At 42.5% G+C, this 20,157-nt stretch overlaps 1 protein-coding gene across 1 annotated transcript in view; it reads right to left on the reverse strand.

Annotated features, from left to right (window-relative positions):
• Positions 1 to 20,157, reverse strand: part of LOC128699181 (uncharacterized) — a 1,354,363-nt gene that overhangs the window by 903,696 nt on the left and 430,510 nt on the right. The window contains exon 2 of the mRNA XM_070090158.1: positions 4,873 to 4,933. The gene's annotated coding sequence lies outside the window, so the exon portion shown is untranslated. The remainder of the gene's footprint in view (positions 1 to 4,872; positions 4,934 to 20,157) is intronic.

Consider the following 20,157-nt stretch of genomic DNA (forward strand, 5'->3'; position numbering starts at 1 on the left):
TGCAAGGTTCATGTCATTACTGACATGTACAGGTGCCGTCTGGTCGGTTTCATATACATCATTCATGATTTGAGCTTCTGCGTGATTCGAGAAACCCTCTCCTGATCGACTTCAAACCTTCAACTCAGTACATATCCCATTCAGGAGGATGTGACTGTTATAGGAGCGCGTAGGCGCCAATACAGCCACTGTATATATAGAATGGCGTAGTACTGTTTACCGAAAAATAACTCGCATATATGTTATAGTCAATATCGGTGTTACAGTCAACACTGGAGTGTGACAGTCAACGCTGGAGTGTTACAGTCAACACTGGTGTATTATAGGCAACGCCGGAGTGTGACAGTCAACGCTGGAGTGTTACGGCCAACACTGGTTAATTAGAGTAAGAGATAGGTCTGCATAGTAATAGATAGGTCTGCATTGGTGTCAACTGGCAAAATTTTAGTTCATCCTCTCGTGTGTCCTTGGTCATGAAAGGTACATAAGTCTCGTAATTTTTATGTTTTTCCTAGCAGGATTGTAGAGGCTTTGGTAACTGAGACAGGAAGAAGTGGGTGGGTAGGGAGGGAGAGGTTCCACTGGATGTGTAAATGGAAATGCACTTGTGGAATCACGACGAGTGGCGGTTGTGAAAACTGTAAAATTGCACAGATCAAACCAGCAACACTGGTGCTCAAATACAGCAATACACTTGGTCAAACATTGCCACACTAGTGATCAAACATAGCAACACTTGTGGTCAAACATAGCAACACTGGTGGTATAAATTGTAAACACGAGGAACTGGGATTTGAGCTTCAGGCGAATTTATATAAATTACAGATGTGAACCGATTAAATTAAGTAAATATTAGGGATAATAACAACAGATAACTTATCTGCTGAAAAGGGCCTCTGTCGGGGGCTAAAATATACACCCATTTCACCTTGTGTATTTTATTTTGTATCCGTTTAATTTGTGTTATATATATAGTGAAAAGTTTTCATTACACCAAGACTATTATTATCTAGATTTTTTTCACAATGACGTGATAGGGCGGTTTCAAGCCTAGCCCTCGGGAAGCCAGCGGGTAATTAATCAGTTGTTGGTTATTACATGACGAAGAGCAATGTCAGGAGACATCACAGTCGTGTTTCCTGACGGATAAACCACCAGCACCCTCACCACCACCATCCTCCTCAACATCACCGCCATCATCACCCTCACCACCATCACCCTCACCACCATCATCACCACCATCATCACCCTCACACCCATCACCCTCACCACCATCATCACGCTCACTACCATCACCCTCAATACCATCACCACCCTCACCATCATCACCCTCATTAACATCACCCTCGCCACCATCATCACTCTCACCACCATCATCACTCTCACAACCATCATCACCCTCACAACCATCATCACCCTCACCACCATCATCACTCTCACAACCATCATCACCCTCACAACCATCATCACCTTCACAACCATCATCACCCTCACCACCATCATCACCCTCACCACCATCATCGCCCTCACAACCATCATCACTCTCACAACCATCATCACCCTCACTACCATCATCACCCTCACAACCATCATCACCCTCACTACCATCATCACCCTCACCACCATCATCACCATCACAACCATCATCACCCTCATTACCATCATCACCCTCACCACCATCACCCTCACAACCATCATCACCCTCACCACCATCATAACTATCATCACCCTCACAACCATCATCACCCTCACCACCATCATCACCCTCACCACACATCATCACCCTCACAACCATCATCACCCTCACTACCATCAACACCCTCACCACCATCACCCTCACCACCATCACCCTCACAACCATCAGCACTCTCACAACCATCATCACCCTCACCACCATCATCACCCTCACACCCATCATCACCCTCACTACCATCATCACCCTCACCACCATCATCACCATCACTACACATCATCACCCTCGCAATCATCATCACCCTCACCACACATCATCACCCTCACAACCATCATCACCCTCACCACACATCATCACCCTCACAACCATCATCACCCTCACTACCATCATCACCCTCACCACCATCACAACCATCATCACCCTCATTACCATCATCACCCTCACCACCATCATCACCCTCACAACCATCATCACTCTCACCACCACCATCACCATCACAACCATCATCACCCTCATTACCATCATCACCCTCACAACCATCATCACCCTCACCACCATCATCACCCTCACCACACATCACCCTCACAACCATCATCACCCTCACTACCATCATCACCCTCACCACCATCACCCTCACCACCATCACCCTCACAACCATCAGCACTCTCACAACCATCATCACCCTCACCACCATCATCACCCTCACACCCATCATCACCCTCACTACCATCATCACCCTCACCACCATCATCACCATCACTACACATCATCACCCTCACAATCTTCATCACCCTCACCACACATCATCACCCTCACTACCATCACCCTCACAATCATCATCACCCTCACCACACATCATCACCCTCACAACCATTATCACCCTCATAACCATCATCACCCTCACAACCATCATCACCCTCACTACCATCATCACCATCACCCTCACAATCATCACCCTCACCACACACCACCCTCACATCCATCATAACCCTCACCACCATCATCACCCTCACTACCATCATCACCATCACCCTCACAATCATCACCCTCACCACACATCATCCTCACATCCATCATAACCCTCACCACCATCATCACCCTCACTACCATCATCATCCTCACCACCATCATCACCATCACTACACATCATCACCCTCACAATCATCATCACCCTCACCACACATCATCACCCTCACTACCATCACCCTCACAATCATCATCACCCTCACCACACATCATCACCCTCACAACCATCATCACCCTCATAACCATCATCACCCTCACAACCATCATCACCCTCACTACCATCATCACCATCACCCTCACAATCATCACCCTCACCACACACCACCCTCACATCCATCATAACCCTCACCACCATCATCACCCTCACTACCATCATCACCATCACCCTCACAATCATCACCCTCACATCCATCATAACCCTCACCACCATCATCACCCTCACTACCATCATCACCATCACCCTCACCACACACCACCCTCACATCCATCATAACCCTCACCACCATCATCACCCTCACTACCATCATCACCATCACCCTCACAATCATCACCCTCACCACACATCACCCTCACATCCATCATAACCCTCACCACCATCATCACCCTCACTACCATCATCACCATCACCCTCACCACACACCACCCTCACATCCATCATAACCCTCACTACCATCATCACCCTCACTACCATCATCACCATCACTCCCGCAATCATCACCCTCACCACACATCACCCTCACATCCATCATAACCCTCACCACCATCATCACCCTCACTACCATCACCCCCATCATAACCCTCACACCATGGCCCTCACCGCCATCATCACCCTCACTACCATCATCACCATCATAACCCTCACACCATGGCCCTCACCACCATCATCACTCTCACTACCATCATCACTCCTCACCATCACCGTCACTTGTGGTCTTGGGTTGAGTGTCGTCAACTAACCTTAGTGAGAACCAAAGAGAAAATTTTGACGTTAACGTTATTTACATTTTCAAACACTTCAGTGAACTTCCTTTTGTTCAACTTTTTCCTTCATTCAACGCAACATGTTCATCAAGGTAACTTAAAATTAAATCCATTGTTATCAACACAGTAATATGCCCACTACTGAGTCCTGGCTGGTTTGTAAATGAGATAAGTTTGTAATTTATTAAGTTCCTTTTCACACAAAGAGAACCATTTACAAAGTCTCACTGTGACTTTGTAAATGGTCCAAGTCGGACCGAAACATCGTCATAAGCTTCTCTCTCCTATTTGTGGGTTATTTGTGTATTGTTCCAGTCACGGTATTGTGCCCTTTTGTTCCTCTTTACATATTTAATAAACATTTGGAAAGTGAAAATATATCTGGGAACTTGTGTGCTCTTAATGTCAACTTGTTTGGTATCTCAGTCACTAATAACTCTGGTCATTAATTCCACCAGAGTTACTGCTTTCTATTATTTCACGTTATCATATTTTGTATAAGGAATTTGTAATCATAACTGTTATAAATTAAATGTATTCCTTGATCATTACCAACGTTTCCGAAATTCATTTACGTGGACCTACTTTTCTGAGTCTTTGTATAATATACTTTACTAGTAAGAATCCTTGAGGGTGAGTCTTAGATTCTATTGCAACCTCTAGTTTTGTATTTCCAACTGACTCTCATCAGTGCTTCTTTGACCTTTGTTATTTTCGTCAATGAGGCGATGAGAGCCCCTTTTCCAGTGACTTAGTTTTTTGTAGACAATAGCAACATTAACACGTAAAATTAATATTGATATTTAAATATAAAAAGATCCCCAGCCAAGGCGGGGAAAGCACGTGGTCCACATGCAGTACATACTCTCCCTCACTGGAGACGCAGTCACATGCTCTCAACTATACCTTTACTCTTTACACACACAACAGTGATGACAGTGTCCAGGTCATGGTGGACACGCCTGTGTACATACTTACATTCATGGAGTACGCGCCCATATTTGTTACACACAAGGTAGACAAGCCAGGGCATGTGTATTCTAATGCTAGTTATGTACACGATCGGGTGCACTGTGCACACTATCACACTGTGTACACGCTCGTGTGTCCACTCTACAGGGACCACAACCCCGTGGGAATATTTTTACTATTAAAGAAAGCCATTTTCTTACCTCAGTATTGGTTGCAATACTAAGCTGCTGACCACCTCTCACACCGCCTTGACAACATTCCCTACCTGCAAGGAAATTACTTGACATTAATAATACTAGTCGAAAATAAAATGATTTATCCACGAGTGACAAAATTATATATATTAGATCACAAGACATATAACATTAATATTCCATAAAATAAAAGATATGTAAATCTTTATTTGCTCACACATGCATCCTCAACCTAATATTAAAGGGAGACCAAATATTTTATAAATTCACCCTGACTGATCAGGCTGTCAACCAGATGGTTAGATCCAGCACTGGCCCAAGGGGAAATAGCTCATAGAATCGACAGGAGATAGATCCTTCGACACTCCTGCATGTAGCCTGTAGGTGTCCTGTAAACTGTTTCGGGGGTCACCGCCCCACGGCCCAGTCCCAGACCAAGCCACCTTGTCAATGTCCTTATCAGTTACAGTCTTGATGCTGGTCACACGAAGTTCAACATAGGCACCACAGCCTGGCTGCTCAGGGACTAGTCTTGAAAATTTACCAGGTTCTCTCTTGACAGTAGAGAGGGTGTACTGGTGATTTCCCTTATGTATGAAGAAAGGGAGTTGAAGATTCTTGGTCCCTTCACACTTATGTGGGTGTATTTTATTTATACACGTATTCATTGCACCCCTGAATTTTACTAAAGGTATTTTGCACCGTCTGTCGATTCTCATGCTCTCGTAGGGAGTAATATCGACGTGTAAATTTAAGACCAGTTCTGCAGAATTTTCCAGGTGTAAGTTATGATGCATCTTTCTTCCCTGTGTTCCAGTTCAGAGACTTCGGACATTGTCAATAATTAGGTGATTGGCTGACTTTTTACAGGCAGTGAAGCTTCTCTGTATATCCTTCAGATCTGCGATTATACCTGCCTTAAAAGGGTGGGGTGGGGAGGATGATGCTAGTGTGCAAACAGTATTACCGTCTATAGATCACAAGTGATTTAACTAGTGTAATCACTGGTACAGCATCTCTTGTTTTGATTTTTTTTAGTTATACAGGCAATTATTTTCTTTGCAGTTATGATAGTAATGCTAGTTTGATCCCTGAACGTGTGATGATCTGACATAAGCATTTTCTTCTCTACTGGGTAGTTTGTTTTATATTCCGTTACAGTTTGTTTCATTCTTAAAATTTTCTACAGCGCAACCTAACATATCCGAATTATGGCTTATAAAACAAATATTTATATTTAATGTTAAATATTATATTTATAGACGAATTAGACACGTGCAACACATGGGTGTCTTTATTTTGAGAAAGTTCTGCCAGTCAGTGGTTTAATAAATTTAATAAAAGTTTATTAACCAGAGACAGTAGAAGGTGATATAACTGGAGAAAGAAGATGAAAATGTTGGTAAAACGTCTTCAAAAGATAAGCAGATATTGCACATGTCTAATTCATCAACTTGTAGGTATAGTACATCATTAATATTAGGATCGAACTGTTTTCGTGTATGTTATGAAAGACACACTGACTCCTTAATCAGAATATCTTTATTATTATACACATTGTCCTCTTAAATATAATTATTAAAATTAAATAAAACTAAAAGAGATACAAGTTCTAGGTGCTATCAAGAAGTTCCTGGACTCAGATTTTTGCGCACATTCGGGGTGAAATATGATGGCAACGTAGATCACCCTGCGTATTATACTCCTTTGTGAAGTAGCGTGGCGAGTTTCAGTGTAGTCGGTCAGAGGGGCATTTTTATTGTGTTGTCAATGAATTGTTGCGATTGTGTACCTCAGTGGAATCTCTAAAAGAACGAACTGCGTTTGTTTGTAAAATTCTCTTACAAGCCAGGTAAAACGGCTGGTGCAACTCACAAAATGCTTCAGCAAGAATCTGGCGACGAAGAAATGGGTAGGAGAGTGTTTTGAATGGTTTTCTAGATTCAAAGTTGGACGAACATCAGTTGAAGATGATGAACGCTCTGGTCGTTTATCAATGTCGAAAACAGACGTTAATATTGAAAAAAGTGAGAAAGGCTGTTTACAAAGATGGTCGTCAGAGTATCCAAGATAGTGCAAGTGCTGTGGAAATTTCTTATGGGTGGTGTCAAAGTATATTAACTGATAATCTGAACATTAGGCAAGTGGTTGCAAAATTTGTGGCTTGCTTGCCGGCTCAAGACCAGAAAGAACATCTTTTTCTGTCCGAAAACAACATGGCGGTAGTCCTTCATCCTCCTTACTCTCCAGATCTAACTTTCTGTGACTTATTTCTCTTCCCAAAAATAAAAACGGCACTCAAGGGTCGAAGTTTAATCTATGTGGAGGAGATTCAAGCTGAAGAGCAGGCTGCGCGAGACGCCACTTCTCGAAGAGCTCTAAAAAGAAAGAAGAGCTCTAAAAATAAGGCCCTGGGATAAGTGTATAGCCTCCCACGGAGAGTACTTCGTGGTAGACAATTTCGATTAGGTACCTTTAATATATCTTTGAAAAGTTCCGAGTTTTTCTACTCCCAGAGTCCGGCCTTGGGCCAGATGATTGGGTAAAACAACATTATTTTTTTTTCGCGGCGGTCCAGGAGCGTTTTGATAACATCTCGTATGTTACGACTTCAGTAGCGTGAAACTATATTCTATATGAAAATTTAGTCTTTTTGTCCAAGGTCATGAATAAAATTCCAGTTCTTTGCTTATTAAGTTAGGTGGAGATCCCTGAATATTATATCTTATAAGATGGAAGGACTCGGCTTAATGACACAATCTCTCTACTGAGTTGAGGAAGTCTGAACTGCGAGAATAGTTTCTGTGTCGAGGCTTGCGAACGGAGGATCAAGCCTCCACCACTCCATACGCTGAAAGATCCACTAAGGTTTAGCGCTTCAAATAATAACAATAATAATAATAATGATAATAATTATAAATCATCTACCGCGAACAATATACGACTACCAAGAAAGATTACAGAAAACTTGACAATTTCGACTTCACCACCATAAAGTCTCACGAGTATACAGGATCATTTGCATACAGGATCACAGCAGAATTACTCTCCCAACCGCAAGGATAACCACAGGGTGTACCATAATTCTGGAACTAGTGGGTCACTGAATACGACATTGAGAGCCTGTGAGTGGCCGGAGCGGAGTCCAGATCTCACCCCATGTTACATCATTCCTGATATTGTTCACTATGTACTTGATTGTACCATTAATAAATGGGAGATACACTGAACATGTTCTATAAATAAAAAAAAAATTATTTGCATTTTTTTATTATTTTATTTTTTTTTGCTATGGTTCCAGACTTATGGGCACTGTATAAAATATTCAATTTAAGTAATGCCAGACAAATGGTGATACTCTTTAAGGCACTTGTACTCACTAGACTGGAAGTGGAGGATAGGGAGAATGAATGGAGATCTTTAACTTCCAGTATTGCTTCAAACACCTAAATTATTGGAAATGCTTAACTTCCCTTACTGTTCTCCCTGGCACGAAGGCGAGAAAAATGCATCATAATCTATTAAATAACCCTAGAGGGATTGTTTCTAAATTTGCACTCTGAAATTATTCCTTACCAGAGGTTCGGTAGGTGGTACAAAATGTCACCAATGAAAAGGGTGCAGCAAGTTTATTAAGAAATAATTCGATAATTTTAAAGGTCTCGGTCTAAGACTTTTCAACACCCCGCATACACAGGGTAATTATCAAGAGATTAAAAGTGTCTTTTCGAAAAAATCTTAACAAGTTTCTCAAATTCCTGATCAGCCGGATTGTGGTGCTTATGTTGGACTGTGCTACTAGTACGAGCAGCCTTACTGATCAGACCATTAACCAGAAGGTTTAGTGAGGGAACTGACCACTGGGTAAAGTGACCCAGGAACCTTACAAGTAGTCAACAGATACTACATTTTATTCCTTCCTTTCACCTTTTTCTGCCATCCTCTCAGATTCCTTGATAAATAACTCTTTCATTTTTTCACATAACTCCCTACCATCCATTATCAGTTCACCTCTTCCTTGAAATGTGTTACCTGGTTCATTATTATCATCCTTTACCTTATGTGGATATATATCAGCGCCAGTTCTCTCTTTGCCTTCACTTCTGTCTTTTTTTCTCTCTTTCTATTTTCCTTCTTACCATTCTAAAGTCTTTCCTAGAATTTTTCCTTAGTTCACCATTTAGGGCCATTTTCCTTTACCTGTACTTCCAAGTCATTATATGTAATAAGCTCTTCCAGGTAGTTCCCTATCATCTGAGCTGCGGTATTCACCTTGACCTGTGTCCTGCGAGCATCAATAGTCTTTCTGATCAGGTTATCAACCAGCAGGTCTAGTCCGGGACAGGTCCGAGGGGGCGATGACCCCCCTCCAGGAGCCTTCAGCGCCTCATTTATATTTCATTTCCTAATCACTGTGAGGCTGAAAAAACTTTTCCTAGCATTCTTTAAATTCATACGAGTCTTGAAGATTCAGATGCTCTCTATCCACATCTCTCAGTCTGTTCCTGTCCTTTTGAGACAACTGGTTCAAACGCGTGCGCATGTACGTTTGACTGCGTGTGCGCGGCAAGAGTGCTTGTGTGCCTGTGCGTTTGTATGGGGTTGAGGGGGGGATGTATTTGAGGGGAGGGGTGTAATTAAGGGAAGGGGGTCATGGTTGAGGGGTGGGGTTGGGAGGGAGGGTTGGTGTTGAGGGGAGGGGTGGGGATGGGGGAGGGGGGAGGGGATGGGGGAGAGGGGCGGGGATGATGGGAGGGAGGGAGGTGGGGTTGAGGGGAGGGAAGGGGTGGTGTTGAGTGAGAGAGAGATTTGAATAAAGAGGGAGGGAAGGAGGGAAGTGGGGTTGTGGGAGGGGGTGGGGTTGATGTGAGGGGATGGGGTTGAGTTGAGGGAGAGGGTGGGGGGTTGTGGGGACGGAGAAGGTGGGGATGGAACGTCAAGGAAAATGGTGCAAAATGATGTCATTAAAACACAGGTGTTCTGAAGCACGCCATCCACAGCACAATAACTTAGCGGACGGTGTGCACCAGGAAGGTAAGTGATGACAGCAAGGGAAAGCAGGAGGAAAATGTAATGGGAGGAGGAGACGATGAAGAGAAGGAGAGGGAGAGAGTATGGCAAAGTGGTAAAGGAGAAGAGAAAATGTAGAAGAGATGAAGGCAGGGGGAAGAGAAAGGGCAGTGGCAGGATGTAACGGGAGGTTAGGGTAAGAAAGAGCAGATAAAAGATATGAAAATAAGGCAAAGAGAAGGAGACCACAGGAAAAAGTAGGATGAGGATAGCAAGAGAAAGACATGGTAAGAGGAGGAGAGGAGAGGAAGATGAAGCGATCAAAGAGAAGGCAGGATTAAGAAAATGAAGATAAGGTCAAGAAATTTAGAGAGACAGAAGAAGGCATAAGTTTAAGACATGAAAAACAGGGAAGAACGGTGGGATGGAGAACAAGGTGAAAATCAAGAGGAAGAGAAGCTAAACAAAGAAGATTAGGAGAAGCAGAGATAGGAAGCAGGATAAATGAGAGGACAGCTTACAATAATCTCCTTGTGTTGCTTCTATGTAAACACCTTGTGTTACTAGTATGTTAACACACAGGGACCACTACCTTGTGTTGCTAGTATGTTAACACACCGTCGGAACCACTACCTTGTGTTGCTAGTATGTTAACACACCGTCGGAACCACTACCTTGTGTTGCTAGTATGTTAAGAAATTGTCGGGACCATCTTGTGTTGCTCATATGTAAAGACACCGTCGGGATCACTACCTTGTGTTGCTAGTATGTTAAGACACCGTCGGGAGCACTACCTTGTGTTGCTAGTATGTTAAGACACCGTCGGGAGCACTACCTTGTGTTGCTAGTATGTTAAGACACCGTCGGGAGCACTACCTTGTGTTGCTAGTATGTTAAGACACCGTCGGGAGCACTACCTTGTGTTGCTAGTATGTTAAGACACCGTCGGGAGCACTACCTTGTGTTGCTAGTATGTTAAGACACCGTCGGGATCACTACCTTGTGTTGCTAGTATGTTAAGACACCGTCGGGAGCACTACCTTGTGTTGCTAGTATGTTAAGACACCGTCGGGAGCACTACCTTGTGTTGCTAGTATGTTAAGACACCGTCGGGACCACCTTGTGTTGCTAGTATGTTAAGACACCGTCGGGACCACCTTGTGTTGCTAGTATGTTAAGACACCGTCGGGACCACCTTGTGTTGCTAGTATGTTAAGACACCGTCGGGACCACCTTGTGTTGCTAGTATGTTAAGACACCGTCGGGAGCACTACCTTGTGTTGCTAGTATGTTAAGACACCGTCGGGACCACCTTGTGTTGCTAGTATGTTAAGACACCGTCGGGACCACCTTGTGTTGCTAGTATGTTAAGACACCGTCGGGACCACCTTGTGTTGCTAGTATGTTAAGACACCGTCGGGAGCACTACCTTGTGTTGCTAGTATGTTAAGACACCGTCGGGACCACCTTGTGTTGCTAGTATGTTAAGACACCGTCGGGACCACCTTGTGTTGCTAGTATGTTAAGACACCGTCGGGACCACCTTGTGTTGCTAGTATGTTAAGACACCGTCGGGAGCACTACCTTGTGTTGCTAGTATGTTAAGACACCGTCGGGACCACCTTGTGTTGCTAGTATGTTAAGACACCGTCGGGAGCACTACCTTGTGTTGCTAGTATGTTAAGACACCGTCGGGACCACCTTGTGTTGCTAGTATGTTAAGACACCGTCGGGAGCACTACCTTGTGTTGCTAGTATGTTAAGACACCGTCGGGAGCACTACCTTGTGTTGCTAGTATGTTAAGACACCGTCGGGAGCACTACCTTGTGTTGCTAGTATGTTAAGACACCGTCGGGACCACCTTGTGTTGCTAGTATGTTAAGACACCGTCGGGAGCACTACCTTGTGTTGCTAGTATGTTAAGACACCGTCGGGACCACCTTGTGTTGCTAGTATGTTAAGACACCGTCGGGAGCACTACCTTGTGTTGCTAGTATGTTAAGACACCGTCGGGAGCACTACCTTGTGTTGCTAGTATGTTAAGACACCGTCGGGAGCACTACCTTGTGTTGCTAGTATGTTAAGACACCGTCGGGAGCACTACCTTGTGTTGCTAGTATGTTAAGACACCGTCGGGAGCACTACCTTGTGTTGCTAGTATGTTAAGACACCGTCGGGAGCACTACCTTGTGTTGCTAGTATGTTAAGACACCGTCGGGACCACCTTGTGTTGCTAGTATGTTAAGACACCGTCGGGACCACCTTGTGTTGCTAGTATGTTAAGACACCGTCGGGACCACCTTGTGTTGCTAGTATGTTAAGACACCGTCGGGACCACCTTGTGTTGCTAGTATGTTAAGACACCGTCGGGACCACCTTGTGTTGCTAGTATGTTAAGACACCGTCGGGACCACCTTGTGTTGCTAGTATGTTAAGACACCGTCGGGACCACCTTGTGTTGCTAGTATGTTAAGACACCGTCGGGACCACCTTGTGTGGCTGGCACATAGTCCCGGGAGACAAATGACAACTAGCATTGTAAAGTTTCAGTAAGATGCGTCATTAGAATGTGAAAGTTTTAAGTGCACTTGTGTCATTGGCCACTTTCACTACTTAAGTGTTACTTGATGGGTTATTAAAGTCTCGCTTGAGTTAGGATGTGTTTGGTAATTCACCGTGGCTCATGGGAGGGAAGGAGGGAGGTGTGGTGGTTTACAGTGTTTGTGGGGTGGAGAATCATGGTTCTTGCCTCTTAATCTTCATCCATCAGCATTTTTATACAGGTACATATAAGTACAATTATCATACATAGTAACATATGATGCAATAAGGTCACAGTAAACATGTGATATCACAATATTAAAACAACATAAACTTAGCATTAAAACTGGACAAGAATCTATTTATTCATGGGAGAGATTTTAACCACCCAACTGATTTTCAAAAGGCCGAGAAAGTTGTATCAAGTAGGACTATGGTTGAGAGAAATAAATTCGAATTAAGTTTCATAAAAAAAACAGCATCGATTTTAATATATTAGTTCGGGGTTATATAAATTACATTAATTTATAATTAACAGAATTTGTGAGGAATTTAAGCTATACCTGACATGTCACTCAAATTTCACTTGACATTTGACTTGACAAAATCTTAAGTACCACTCACGCTCAGCGTGCTCAGTCAGGTATAAGGTCATATGTCAGGTGACATCTCACCTCACCTCACCTCTGCTGTGCTATTATTTTACAATTCCTTGATAATGCAAGAAATCACGAAAGTGCTTGGAAATTCACTATTTTTTCATAGTGGATATTTTGCATAGTAACATGCGTGTAGTCTCCAGTTTCTGGCCTCCGGAGTCCAATTATATCTGTTCTTAAAATTACGTATTGAGTTTGCCTCTACCACTTCCATATCTGGTTCATTCCACTTCCATTCAACTGTGAATGATAATCAAAAATAATTCACTACCACGTCTGATTAGTTTGTGTTTTTGAATCTCCATCAACGTCTCTCACCTGGGATGAGGGGAGAGAGGATGAGAGAAATGGAGATGAAGAAAAGGGAGAAAGAATACTAATTAATAAAATATACCGAGTATATATTATCTTTGAGGCGTTCAGCATTAAACTAAAGTTTTATATGGAAGCCACATTTATCAGTATTTCCACTCCAAGACATACTACAGTCTCCGGCATATTATTTTTCAGATTTCTTTTACATTAGTTTTACAAAAGTTAGGCATCAAGTTTATACCATATTATTCTAACAGAAATGTATATTCGCTCAAACTTTAACGAATACATTCAAAAATCATACATTAAGGATACCTTTACTTCAGGGCCAAATTTAGCCGTTCCCAGTAACCTACATTAACCTTTCCTACCCACTAGTGTGGAGAGGGGTCGAGGCATCGGCGGAACACAACTCACACTAAGATCACGACGACCCTCTCGATCACACACATCCTCGCTCACCCATGTAAGATTTCACAAACTGTCTTTAAAAATTCCAAGCCAACATCACCACCACCACTGCTACCACCACCATAAACACCAGGACCACATCTACCACAACCACCACTATCACAACCACTAACACCAACAAAAAAAATAGTAGCCACAACTACTTGCATAACCACCACCAACACCACCTCAACCAAAAATACCACAAACACAACCACCACCAATACCACTTCGACCAAAAATACCACAAACACAACCACCACCAATACCACTTCGACCAAAAATACCACAAACACAACCACCACCAATACCACTTCGACCAAAAATACCACAAACACAACCACCACCAATACCACTTCAACCAAAAATACCACAAACACAACCACCACCAATACCACTTCAACCAAAAATACCACAAACACAACCACCACCAATACCACTTCGACCAAAAATACCACAAACACAACCACCACCAATACCACTTCGACCAAAAATACCACAAACACAACCACCACCAATACCAAAAACTTGACAAACTCTGACGTGGCGGAAACGATAATTTAGTGAGTATTGATGATGTCACAAGAGGAATCATCAGGGGACCAGCAGGACTTGTCAAGTGCTTGTAAGAGTGTCACTTGCAAGGGGAAATGTGCCACTTGCTAGGGAGAAAAGTGTCATCTTCAGAGCGGAAAAGTGCCACCTGCGCTGAGAGAAATGCCACCTGCAAGGACGAAAGTACCACCTGCAATGGGAAAAGTGCCGTGTATAAGATGGAAAAATTCCATCTGTGAGAGGAAAGTGCCACCTGGGGGGAGACAGGTGCCACCAGGGAGGGAAAATGTGCCACTTGGCAGAAAAAGTGCAACCCGGAAGGGACAGGTGCCACTTGAAAGGCGACAGGTACCACCAGAGAGGACACACAGGCGCCACCAGAGAGGACACACAGGTGCCACCAGACAGGACACACAGGTGCCACCAGAGAACACAGGTGCTACCAGGCGCCTCTGATCTAGTCGAGACGCTGCACGAGCATCCAGACAGACAAACGTACAATATGAATAAGTATAAGAGATAAACTCCCACAACAAAAAAGAATGTGAAAGAAATGTTGGAGATGAGACTAGTACACAAAACCCACATTCATGATTTCCTCGGGAAATCATGAATTATGTTGTTAAGGAAGTACATGAGAGCAGTTCACCAATCATCAGATAAATTTCAAGAAATTCGACTGACTCCAGTTCCAGTACAAACACGGAAACACGTGAATCAGTGAGCAGTCAATCAAAAAAAATTGAAATGTGTAATTTCTATTCTTGGGTTGTCTGCAAATACATGTCCGAAAAAAAATAATGGGACATGCCGATTAGACCACCAATAGAAGTCGTGATGTCTTAAATAAAGACATATGCCGTTCTATCTCCTACAAATATTTTCGCCCTAAAATGTGTTATGCATCATTAAATACTATATGTAAGAAATCTAGAATTAGAAGCCACGAGTGTAAATTAACCATGGTATTCACAATCATTCCAAGCTCTTGAGTCACAAATATTAATGTCAACAAAATATCCACCAGCACACAAATAAGTATTTTTGCAAATATTCAAGGTCTTAAAGCAAGCAACAAGAAAGCACCGCTTATTAGTGGACCCCACAAATGCAGTGTAAGCAACAGAGACCCACGTGAAAGACTGATTTAACACCTAAATAACAATACTTGGTTAAAATCAACTTAGGTGAGACTGAAAAAAAAGGAGGGAGTAAGCGAGATTGACCTGAATGTAAAAAAATCTCTTCATTTCCTTAACATCACGAATGATGTAATCGAAGTTTTGGCAGTGAAAATGCAAAACCAAAATCTAGCTATTGTACGTGAATACATAGGCTACCAAATACAACTTCCCAGCAGTTCAACGATCAGCTGTTGAATACCGTTTTGAAAACCTTTCAAATCCGGCCCAAAACATTCTGTTGCTTGGTTACTACGCTTTAAGATATTAAATATGGAAGAACGCAGAAAATGCTGTAACAGCGAAGAAAATCCCAGGAGAGATCGAATGAAAAGTCTCACACAAGCGACTTATAGAGACTAATAAATTCAGCCAGCAGGTAGTGGAATGTAGGAAAGCCGACCCACAACCTACCTGAAATTAAGACCTGCATACATGTTGGTTCTGAGCAGCATAAGATGACAATGTATTCAACAAATTAAACTTTAAAAAATAATACATTAAGAAATGGAAATCATAACATTACTGAAGTTTACTGGAAGGACAGTGTGATCAACATGAATTTAATAAACCAGAATCTGGAGAGGATGAGATCACTGGTAGTAGAAGTATAGAAGAAGAGAAGATGTACGACAGATGCTCACTATGATTCACTACGACCGAAAACGAAGAATCCTTGACCTTACAATGCAGACAAAGATGTAAGTAAGACATGACGCCACAATATGAATATTTAATGAGCCACTAATTAAACTAAAGATTAACAATTCAAATTACTTTTTCAAGAATGAGATTCAAAGTTCTGCCAGCATCTCCAAAATTTCTGATATAAGTTTAACCTCACACCGATATAACCATAACCTCACACTGATAAAACCATAACCTGACACTGATATAACCCTAACCCCACACTGAAGGAGCCACTGATAGTACGCCCAGTCCCTGTCCCAGGTCCAGACTGTCAAAACACCAGATTCTTCAAAAACTGCAAAAAAAAAAAAAAACTATTGCATGCCTTATATATTCTATGGGGACGGAGTCTGAACACACGAGTTATCCCAAAATCATTAATAAGCATGAATATAGCTCCACTTCACACTTGCAGCAACAAAGAAATTACAAAGAAGCTATAGATCGATAGCATTAACGTTTCACATAATCAAAATCTTTGAAAGAGTTCAAAGATGCAAGATTGTTAAACGCATGCAGTTTCAACAATTGCTTTTTCCAGGGCAACATGGGTTTAGAGCAGGTCGCTCCTGTATCTTACTATTGCTTGATCATTACATGTTCTGGGACACACTGGAAGACAAGCAAATTGCAGATGTAGTATACACAAACTTTGCTAAAGCCTTCGCCGGTGTGATAATAATGGAAAAGTAGACAGATGAATTTTCAATTTCGTAACAAATCGGACACAGAGCAATAGTCAACAAATTAAAATCAGAGATGATCACAGTGCAAAGCTGTTTCTCAAAGCACAATAATAAACTGAATTTTGTTTCTCGTTCATAGACAAATCATAATGCCGTATCATCCTTTGCAGACTATAATAGAATATATATATGAGAGAGGCATAGATTAAGGACAAAGAAAATCTCAAATATGATATTAACTAAGTCTTCCAGTGGCCACAGAAAAAAATCAATGTTCAGTGAGGCTTAATTTCAGTTACTCCACTTTGGAAAAAAAATAAGAATTAAATCTAGAACAGAGTATAAAACAAACTCTAATAACTCGACAGAATTGAAGAAGAATATGAGAAACTTAGGGGTAATAACGTCACATCACATGGTCAAGTACCACAACAGTGTTATTATAACCACATGGAACGTAACAAGCTGGATAACTAGATACTTCAGAATAAGAGATGACAAGCCAGTGACGATCCTCTAAGTCACTTGTTCTCTCTAGACTGGGACACTGTTGCACAACAACAGCCCTCTTTAAGGCAAGAGAAATTGCAGAACTGGACAATATACACAGACTGTTTGTATAAATTCATTCTGCACTTAAACTGAGAATGAGAGAAATCCTTCTAATGTTACTCCAGGTAGTTAGACGAGAAAGATACATCATAATTTGCACCTGAAAAACTCAGGAAGATTTTATTCCAATTCGCACACCGAAATTGCTCTCTACTAGAGCAAGAGATTCCACCGACGGTGCAAAATACGTCAAGTGAAAAGAAGTGGAATGAGTTCACTAAGAGATAACTGAGTGAGTGTACATTAACCAAGATTTTTCAAGACCTTCCTTCACACATAAGAGAAATTACAGACCTTTAGCTGTCTTGAAGAGGAAACTTCAAAGCTTCCTCAAGTCTGTTCCTGACCAACCGGGAGGTGATGCATACACTGGACTGCATGCGAACAGCGCCAACAGCCTGACTGATCAGCTCATCACCGCGGGGGCGGTAACACCAAGAACAGTATTTTCAGGTAAATTGGGAGGAAACGGGTGTCGCCTGGGAGGAGACAGGTGCCACCTGGGAGGAGACAGGTGCCACCTGGGATGGAAAGTATGTCATCTCGAAGAGGAAGGTGCCACATGGTAGTAGCCAGGCACCCACTGGAAAAAACGGTGTTACCTAAGGGAAGAGGAAAATTCTCCTTGGAAAGTAGGAGGTAGGACACCCAGGAGACCAGTCTCCTGGGAGGGTATAAGGTAGGACACCCAGGAGACCTACCTCCTACCCTTCCAGGAAATCAGTCTCCTGGGAGGGTAAGAGATAGGTTACCCAGCAGCACCTGCGTGGATACCTGGTATCTGAAGGATTTTTTTCGAGGGCCAGAGTCCCCCTTCCGCGTCTGATCAATCAGGCTGTTATGGCAAGCCGGAAACAGTCTGGCTTACGAACCACAGCCCGGCTGATCAAGAACTGACTTGAGAACTTACCAACTTCCCTCTTGAAGATAGCTAAGGGCCTGTTGGTAATCCCCCTTATGCATGATGGGAGGCTCTTGAAAGTCTTGGGCTCCTCACACTTATTGTATATTTCTTAATGTACTCAAGGGATCCCTGGTTTTCAATGAAGACATTTTTCACCGTGTACCGAACCTCTTGCGTTCACAGGGAGTGATCCTGTGTTCAGACCTGGGACCAGTTCCTCTAGGATTTTCCAGATGTAAATTATGATGCATCTTTCTCACCTGCGTTCCAATGAGTACAAATAGAGGAACGTCCCCAGTAATTTAGGTGCTGGGCGAACTGCAGTGAGATGTCTTTGTACATTCTTCACATGGCAATATAAACACAAATGCAGTATAATGGGATCCTTTATTGACTACGTTTCGCCCACACAGTGGGCTTTTTCAAGTCACAAACAGAACTGACTACGTTTCGCCCACACAGTGGGCTTTTTCAAATCACAAACAGAACTGGAAAAAGCCCACTGTGTGGGCGAAACGTAGTCAATAAAGGATCCCATTATACTGCATTTGTGTTTATATTGCCATTGTGTCGGTATTTTATACCATTTATTTACATTCTTCACATCTTTAATTTCACCCGCCTTACGAGGGGCTGTTAATGCACAGTAGTGTGCCAGAGAGAACAAGTGACTTAAAGAGGGTCATCATTAACTTGGTATCTCTTGTTCTGAAGGTTATCGTTATCTATTTTTTTTATCTTCGCTGTAATAACGGCCTTGTGAGATCCTCTGATATCATAATTCCTAAGTAAGTTAGGTTATTCTTTCGCTCTACTGAGTGGTTAGAGTTAGTTTTATACTCCGTTCATTTTGTATTTCTTCATTTTTTCCACAACGAAGTAGCTGAAACATGTCCCCACTGAATATCGTATTGTACAAAGGGATCCTGTCTAATGGAAATAAATGGTATAAAATACCGACACAAAGGAAAAATAAACGCAGAAGTGTAATGTCATCCTTTATTGACAACGTTTCGCCCACACAGTGGGCTTTATCAAGTCATAAATAGATATATTTGTGACTTGATAAAGCCCACTGTGTGGGCGAAACGTTGTCAATAAAGGATCACATTATACTGCTTCTGTGTTTATTTTTCCAGGCCTGGTTCAGAAACTGGCTCCTGGAGTTCAACCCCGCAAGTGCAAAGTCATGAAGATTGGGGAAGGGCAAAGAAGACAGCAGACAGAGTACAGTCTAAGGGGCCAGAGACTAAAAACCTCATTCAAGAAAAAGATCTTGGGGTGAGTATAATCCCGGGCACATTTGAGGCGTACATCAATCAAATAACTGATGCAGCATATGGGCGCCTAACAAACCTAAGATTAGCATTCCGACATCTCAATAAGGAATCGTTCAGGACCCTGTACACCGTGTACTTTAGGTCTATATTGGAATATGCAGTACTAAATTGGAACCTACACCTAGCCAAGCACATAAGGAAATTAGAGAAAATGCAAAGGTTTGCAACAAGACTAGTCCTGGAGCTAAGGGGTATGTCCTACGAGGTGCGGTTAAAGGAAATCGACCTGACGACACTGGAAAACAGGAGAGATATGATAAAAACATATAAAATACTGAGAGGAATCGACAAGGTGGACAGAGACATCATGTTCCAGAGACGGGACACAGCAACAAGGGGTCACAGTT

Source organism: Cherax quadricarinatus, chromosome 31, assembly GCF_038502225.1.
Source record: "Cherax quadricarinatus isolate ZL_2023a chromosome 31, ASM3850222v1, whole genome shotgun sequence".
Lineage (NCBI taxonomy): Eukaryota > Metazoa > Arthropoda > Malacostraca > Decapoda > Parastacidae > Cherax > Cherax quadricarinatus.